This window comes from Aphelocoma coerulescens, chromosome 2 (genome assembly GCF_041296385.1).
Source record: "Aphelocoma coerulescens isolate FSJ_1873_10779 chromosome 2, UR_Acoe_1.0, whole genome shotgun sequence".
NCBI classification, from domain to species: domain Eukaryota; kingdom Metazoa; phylum Chordata; class Aves; order Passeriformes; family Corvidae; genus Aphelocoma; species Aphelocoma coerulescens.
In genome coordinates, this window is record NC_091015.1 from 65,651,932 (window position 1) to 65,658,002 (window position 6,071).

Genomic DNA, 6,071 nt, shown 5'->3' on the forward strand with positions numbered 1-6,071 from the left:
GTCCCTGCTGTCAGGGTTGTGCAGACTCCAGGTTTAGCCTTTGTCAGCCAAGCGGCGAACCCCTGATGTCAGGTCAGTCCAGGCTGGGACGGGGCAGGCCCTGATTCATATGCCCGCCGGCGCTGCCCTGGCACCGCAGTAGGCTCCCGCCAGGTCGAGCGGAGCCAGTCCGAGGCCGATCTCCGAGCTCCGAGATCGAATCCCGGGTTCCGTGTTCCAAGTTCGTGTTCCGTGTCCCTGTTCGGGCGCCAGATGTTAGAAGTTTAGCGAGACAAGGAGTCCGGGCCCCCGGCGGGGGGAGAGAGTGAAGCAAGCCAGCCAATATGGTTGATAGAGCAAACTCCGCAAAACTCCGTTTATTAGCAATCCAAAGGATAGTATACCAGCTTGTTAACTCCTAAGTGCTAAGGACACGCTCCTTAAAGCTTATCAAAACACATTTCTATTTCTACATAATTGGACTTACATTGGCAAACTTCCATAGTTTTGTTATGATTAAAAGGATTCAGTCCCTATCTCCCTCGTTCACTCCCGGATAGTACAGCTGGACCATCTCAAGACTCCCTCTTTGTTCCCAGCCCTGCTTGTTATCTTTCACACAGGGACTTTCCCATGGAAAGTTTTTTCACACACAAGCCTAAAACTTCCAGGTCTATTGCTTGCACAGTTCTTTTATTGATCCCAATAATTCTATTTCCCAACACCAAAACATCTTCCCTCTCCTCATTTCGGGGGGAGTAAACCCGGCTTCTGTGGACTGTGGTCTCCCCCACTCCAAATGCAGCCAGGGAAGAATCTCTGCTGTGATTGGCTTTCTTGTGGCTGCATTCCTCTCCCTCAGCCTTGTTCGGTTTTCCCTAGGCTGAGATGATTGAACAATAGCGTTATCTAGGCGGCTTAACTTACAGTACAAAGTTCCAGTCAGATATCCTCAGGGAGGCTTCTTTGGTTGTAGCTTCTTCTCTTGGGGTGACTTTGTGATGTGTATCCCATAGCGCTGCCCTATGCCCAGAAATTAATTCTTGTGCCTTTCTATGCCTCTAAACTGAGCCTGAGAGGGGGAAGGAAAATGGAGCAAAACTTTCTCAAAGCAGTTTTCAGCTTATTCAAGGTCACATAGAGATAGGGACTTTTTTTTTCAGCTGCAGCAGGGGAGGGAGGAAGCACCTGGCTGGCTGCTCCCAGGACAGTTTTTTTTTTTTTTGGTCAGTGGTTCAGCTGCTTTTTCTCCAGAGAGAGACTGAGAGTTGAATTTTTCCTTCCCTGCAATTTTGGGTTTTCTCCCTTTTCTACTGGACTGCTCAATTGCTTTAACATCAGAGCACATCGGGAGGACTTTCCACCGGGCACAGAGAGCCTGGCCCCGGCCCAAGCCCCAGCCCCGAGGAGACCAAAGGGAGGACTCTAACATTTTCCCAGGTTTTTTCCTCCACAGCGAATGATTTTATGATTTAGCATTATTTTCCTCTCCTGTGTGTTTGTTAAATAAATAGTTTTATCTCCTTCACTTTCCTTCGAGGAAAATTTATTTTTCAAGACCCCTTTTCTCCTGGCATTTCCCAGCCTTTCCCTGCCCTGTCTGCTCCCCTGAGGACTCCCAAAACTCTCATGTATCACCAGTGTTTCAGAAGCAGGTGAGAAGAAGCCCAGAGGAGATCCCATTCAGCCAAACCCATCTTTCTGGGATTTCTTTTGTCTGGGACCAGTGCTTGCATGTGTTGAATTTTGGACAAGCAATCCATGTTTCACCCTTGGGCTCCACAACCAGAATGACAGCTCTTTTGCATACAGGTAGACCAAGTGTTTTAGGTGCAGATTAGAGACTGCCCATGTGGGATCAAGGACAGACAGAGAAGTAGGCCCTGGCCACTTTTGCATCCCAGAAATCCTTGAATGTACCCCGCACCTCCCTTACCTTGGGAACACAACAGTTTCTTTGCCTTGCCCTGCTAACCCTCCTTTGCCTTACATTCCCTTGCCTGCCTGTGCCCCGCCCTTGACCTGCCTACTGCTTTCCTCCAGGGCCTTGCCTTGCCTAGCCCTTCCTGTTTCTGCCTGGCCTACCCATCACTGGACTTACCTTCCTATACCCAGCCTTGCCTATAACTTCTGGGCCTTCTCTTGCCTACCACTCCATTTGCTTTCTTCTCACTGCTCTGACCTTGCCTACCTCTCCCTTGACTTGCCCAGAGTTGCCTACACTTGGTTTGCGTTTCCTTGCCTGCACAGAAGGCAAAGTAAAGAGTGGTAGGCAGGGCAAAACAAAACAAGGAAGTTGTCAGTAAGGTGAGGCAAAGCAGATGTAGGCAAGGGAAGCAAAGCAAGGGTAGGCTAGGAAAATCTGGGCACAGTACTGAAGGCAAGACAAAACCAAGTGACTCGGACTACCTTTTCTTGGGAAGCAAAGGACATAGTGCCAGTGTTGGTGGAACAGATGTTAAGGTACCATGGGAAGGAATAGTCCAACAAGATATTTCTGTCCTGGCACCTTCTGTGTGAGAGCAATTGTTGGACATAGGCAATATGGGAGGTGGTATGCAACTTTGGCTGGGAAAGTTCCTGAACGAGAATGGCAATGCTTTTTCATGGGAAGGAAAGCACATAGCCCCAGATTTGGAGGTGCTGATAAGAAGCTGCCTTGTGGAGGTCAAGGGTGGCAGCAACTTTCTGTCCTGGTATATTTGGTATGGAAGCATTGCCTCAATTTGTGCAATTATAGCATTGGCATCCATCTTTGGAAAGTGGTCTCCTGAAAGATTCAATTTTGCATGTGGTTTCCACTTCTCAGAGGTGGTCTTCTGAAATTCTGGCAGCACACATCTTTTGGACAAGGTAAACAGCTACACTGAGTCTTGGTGTGCAGCTGATCTAGTGCCCTGGGCAGGTAATGCCCAGTAACAGTGTACTGGCACTTCTGTAGGGGATCAAGCACTGGATGTTTTGTACTTTGGAGGAGGGGATGCAATTTCTTTTGAGATTAGTTCCTCTTAGGCAAAGAAAGCAAGTTTGGATCTGCACATTGGGTGCTCTTAGTGAATTTAAAGGCTTTTCCCATTTGCCAGTTCTCTGGGTTAGAGCTGTTGAACTGTCTGTGGGAATGCAAACGCCAAACTGTTGAGCTTTTTGTACTGGTACCTTTAGTGTGTTAGCAGTCCCTGGTGCCGTTCTGGTCGGATCCTGACTCTGTGAGACTGAAGGCTTAGGATGGTACCTAGAGCTGAGAAGGAAAGTGCCGATATCAGGGTGTGTGCGGTTGAATTGATGGGTGCAGTTGAAGTTGCAGACAGCAAGAGCTTTCTCAGCAGGCGCTTCTGTGAGCTCTGTTTTTGCCAGATGTTTTCAAGTTTGTGGCCAGACTGGGAGAGAGTGAAAAGATTTGTTAGGGCACAGGAGTTCATGCTGCAGTTTGAGTGTGGTGCAAAGAAGAGTTTGCACTTGGAAGAGGAAGAATAGCAAAATCTTTTTATCCTGACAGAGCTTATTTGAGGGCAGGGACGTTTCCAACTTGGCTCTGCCCTTGGGGTGGTTTCCTTCTTTTGCAGGTCAACAGCGACATCATGTGGTTGCTTTTATGAGCGCTGACATTGTCCCAGAAAAAGCCAAGCTCTTTTCTGGCCAGGACCCATTCATGTGGGAGCAGCTCGTGGAAGAGCTCTGCTGTAGATTCTAGCTCTTGGAGACTTGAAAGAATGTGATCTTGCATCTAGCAAGAGCAACTTTTCATTGTTGGCTGTTCATAGGTTGCAAAAGAAAATACAATTCCAGCACGGCCTCTTTCTTTTAGAACCTTTTCTGTGTGATCAGCTGCTCAACATGTAACTCACGCACACTGTTACTGCATCAGACTCCCTAGACACATGCACTTTCTCCCGAGCTCTATGTACCATCTTTCTCACTCATGGAGACCCCAAACCCCTTAAAACATCCAGGACATGCTCCCAAAGAAAAACTCCTAGAACAAAAAGCCAAGGCTGGCCTTTGTATTCCCTTTGCAGTTTGCAAACTAGACGAAGCACACTTGTGACTCGCAATTTCCTTCTCAACTATATATATATTATCAACATATTCTCTCAAGGTGGCAGAGTCCATCATTACAGGAAAGCATTTCCAGCTGCAGTTCGGACTGAGAGTGTACCAGAACAGAAAGCATTTATGGACCTTACCCTTTCTCTGAGAAACCTGATGCCCAGGGCAATCACTTTCACTCATCTTCAGTGTGGCCGAGTAGAAACAGAGAGAGCTGACACAGACAGAACAGTAAGGACAGGAGAAATTCCTAAACTAGCCATTTTTCCTAGCAGCATTTAAATTAAGCAAAACGTACCAGGACTACACACCTTCCTTCTCAGATATATGAACTGTCCTTTTTATCCATTCTCACAGATCCATTGGAAACCTCCAGCATTGACCCCCATAAATATGATCTAGAAGTAGAAACCAGTGGCGGGCAGCACCTTCCCCTGGCGCTTCCCTTCAGTATCCAAGTTTCAGAGAACATGACGGCAGGATGCAGCAGAGAAGGGAAGTACATAGAGAGCGCACCGCTGAGCTTGCTGCTGCTTACGTGCAGAAGGCAATGCTGCAGCCCGGCACTGGCTTCTACCTCTACAGCCATTCTCCGTGAGAGCAGCTGCTGGAGGTCGGCAACGGAGCAGCAAGAGTGACAAAGAAGGCGGACGTCTGTCTCAGGAGAAAGGCACGGAGCCTCTGAGTGCTGTGCACTTTTTGAAGGCTGCTCAAAAAAGGGGTGCTTCGGGAATGGCTTCTGCTTTTGATGCCTGCTTCTGGGTGAGCTCTAGCTGCATGGACCCTGCAATGCGGAGCGATGAAGAAAGTGCTTCTCTGCACGCTGTGGGATGAAGCCCGACGGCTGCGCGTTCCTTTCCGCAGCAGCAAGAACAAGTCTCGGATGAGTGCAATTGGGAAGGAGTGCTTGCTGGACTTCTGCAATTCAGTGCGCTGCACACACAAGCCCGGTGCTCTGCGGCTTCATTCTTCGCCTTGCTTTGTCTGGACGCAAGAGAAGCCCAGCCATGGCATTCTACTTTGTCGCTTCTCAGCGTGCACGCTGCAGGCAGAGCCACCGTGTGCTGTGCATGGTTTTTCCTCAGCTTGAGGTCCAAGGATAAAGCCTTTCGGTTTCGCAGAGTACACGCTGTCCGTGTAGCTCTCGCTCAGCGAACTTTGCCTGGGGAGAAGCCCTTGCTTGGAGGAGTCTTTCAAAATGCAAGACATTTAACGCAGCAGCCACAGGCTGGGCCACGAGCAGGGGTGGTGAAGAACGTGCTTTTGTCCTGGCACCTTCTTCTGTGCGAGACGTCCATCGGGATCTTTGCTCCTTACGAGACTTGCAGTGTGTGCCGTGCTGCTTGGAGCTGCTGCCAAGGACCAGGCAGGAAAGAGGACTGGCCCCGGCAGGTGGTGCAAGGGCAAGTTGCCACGGGTGCCCGGGGCAAACTCCTGGCAACCCGGTTGTCCTGGCACGGTTCTCTGTGCGATAAGCAGGCGAGAAGCTTTCCCTTTAGAGTCACAGCAGCAGAGAGGTGGAATGCAGTGGTAAGTAGCTCTCCGAAGGAGAGGTGCAGGGGCCCAGGCGTGTTTCAGCACAAGCAGTGCGCTGGAGCGCTCGGCTGCAGGTACGGTGTTCCGTGCGAGGGAACCAGGCAACTCTTCGCATCCGGGGCAGCGAAGGTCCGCAAAGTGCTAGAAAAGGCGAAGAACGAAGTAGCGCAGCACTGGGCTTGTGTGCCCATCGTTCTTCACCTTGCTTTGTCTGGACACAAGAGAAGACCAGCTAAGGCATTCCAATTTCACAGCAGTTACCCGTGCTGCTGCTGTCCAGTCCTCTTGCAGCTCTCTGTGGAAGCAATTGCCCTTCCCTTAAGTCTCTGTCTTTTAGAGAACACGATGGTAGTAACATGCAGTGGAGGAGGGAAGAACTGAGTGCACCGGTGAGTCTGGGGGTGCTTATGTGCGGAAGGCGAAGGTGCAGCCCAGCACTGGTTTCTACTTCTCAGGCTGTTCTCCCAGAGAGCAGCTGCTGGAGGCTGCCAAGGGAGCTGCGAGAGTGA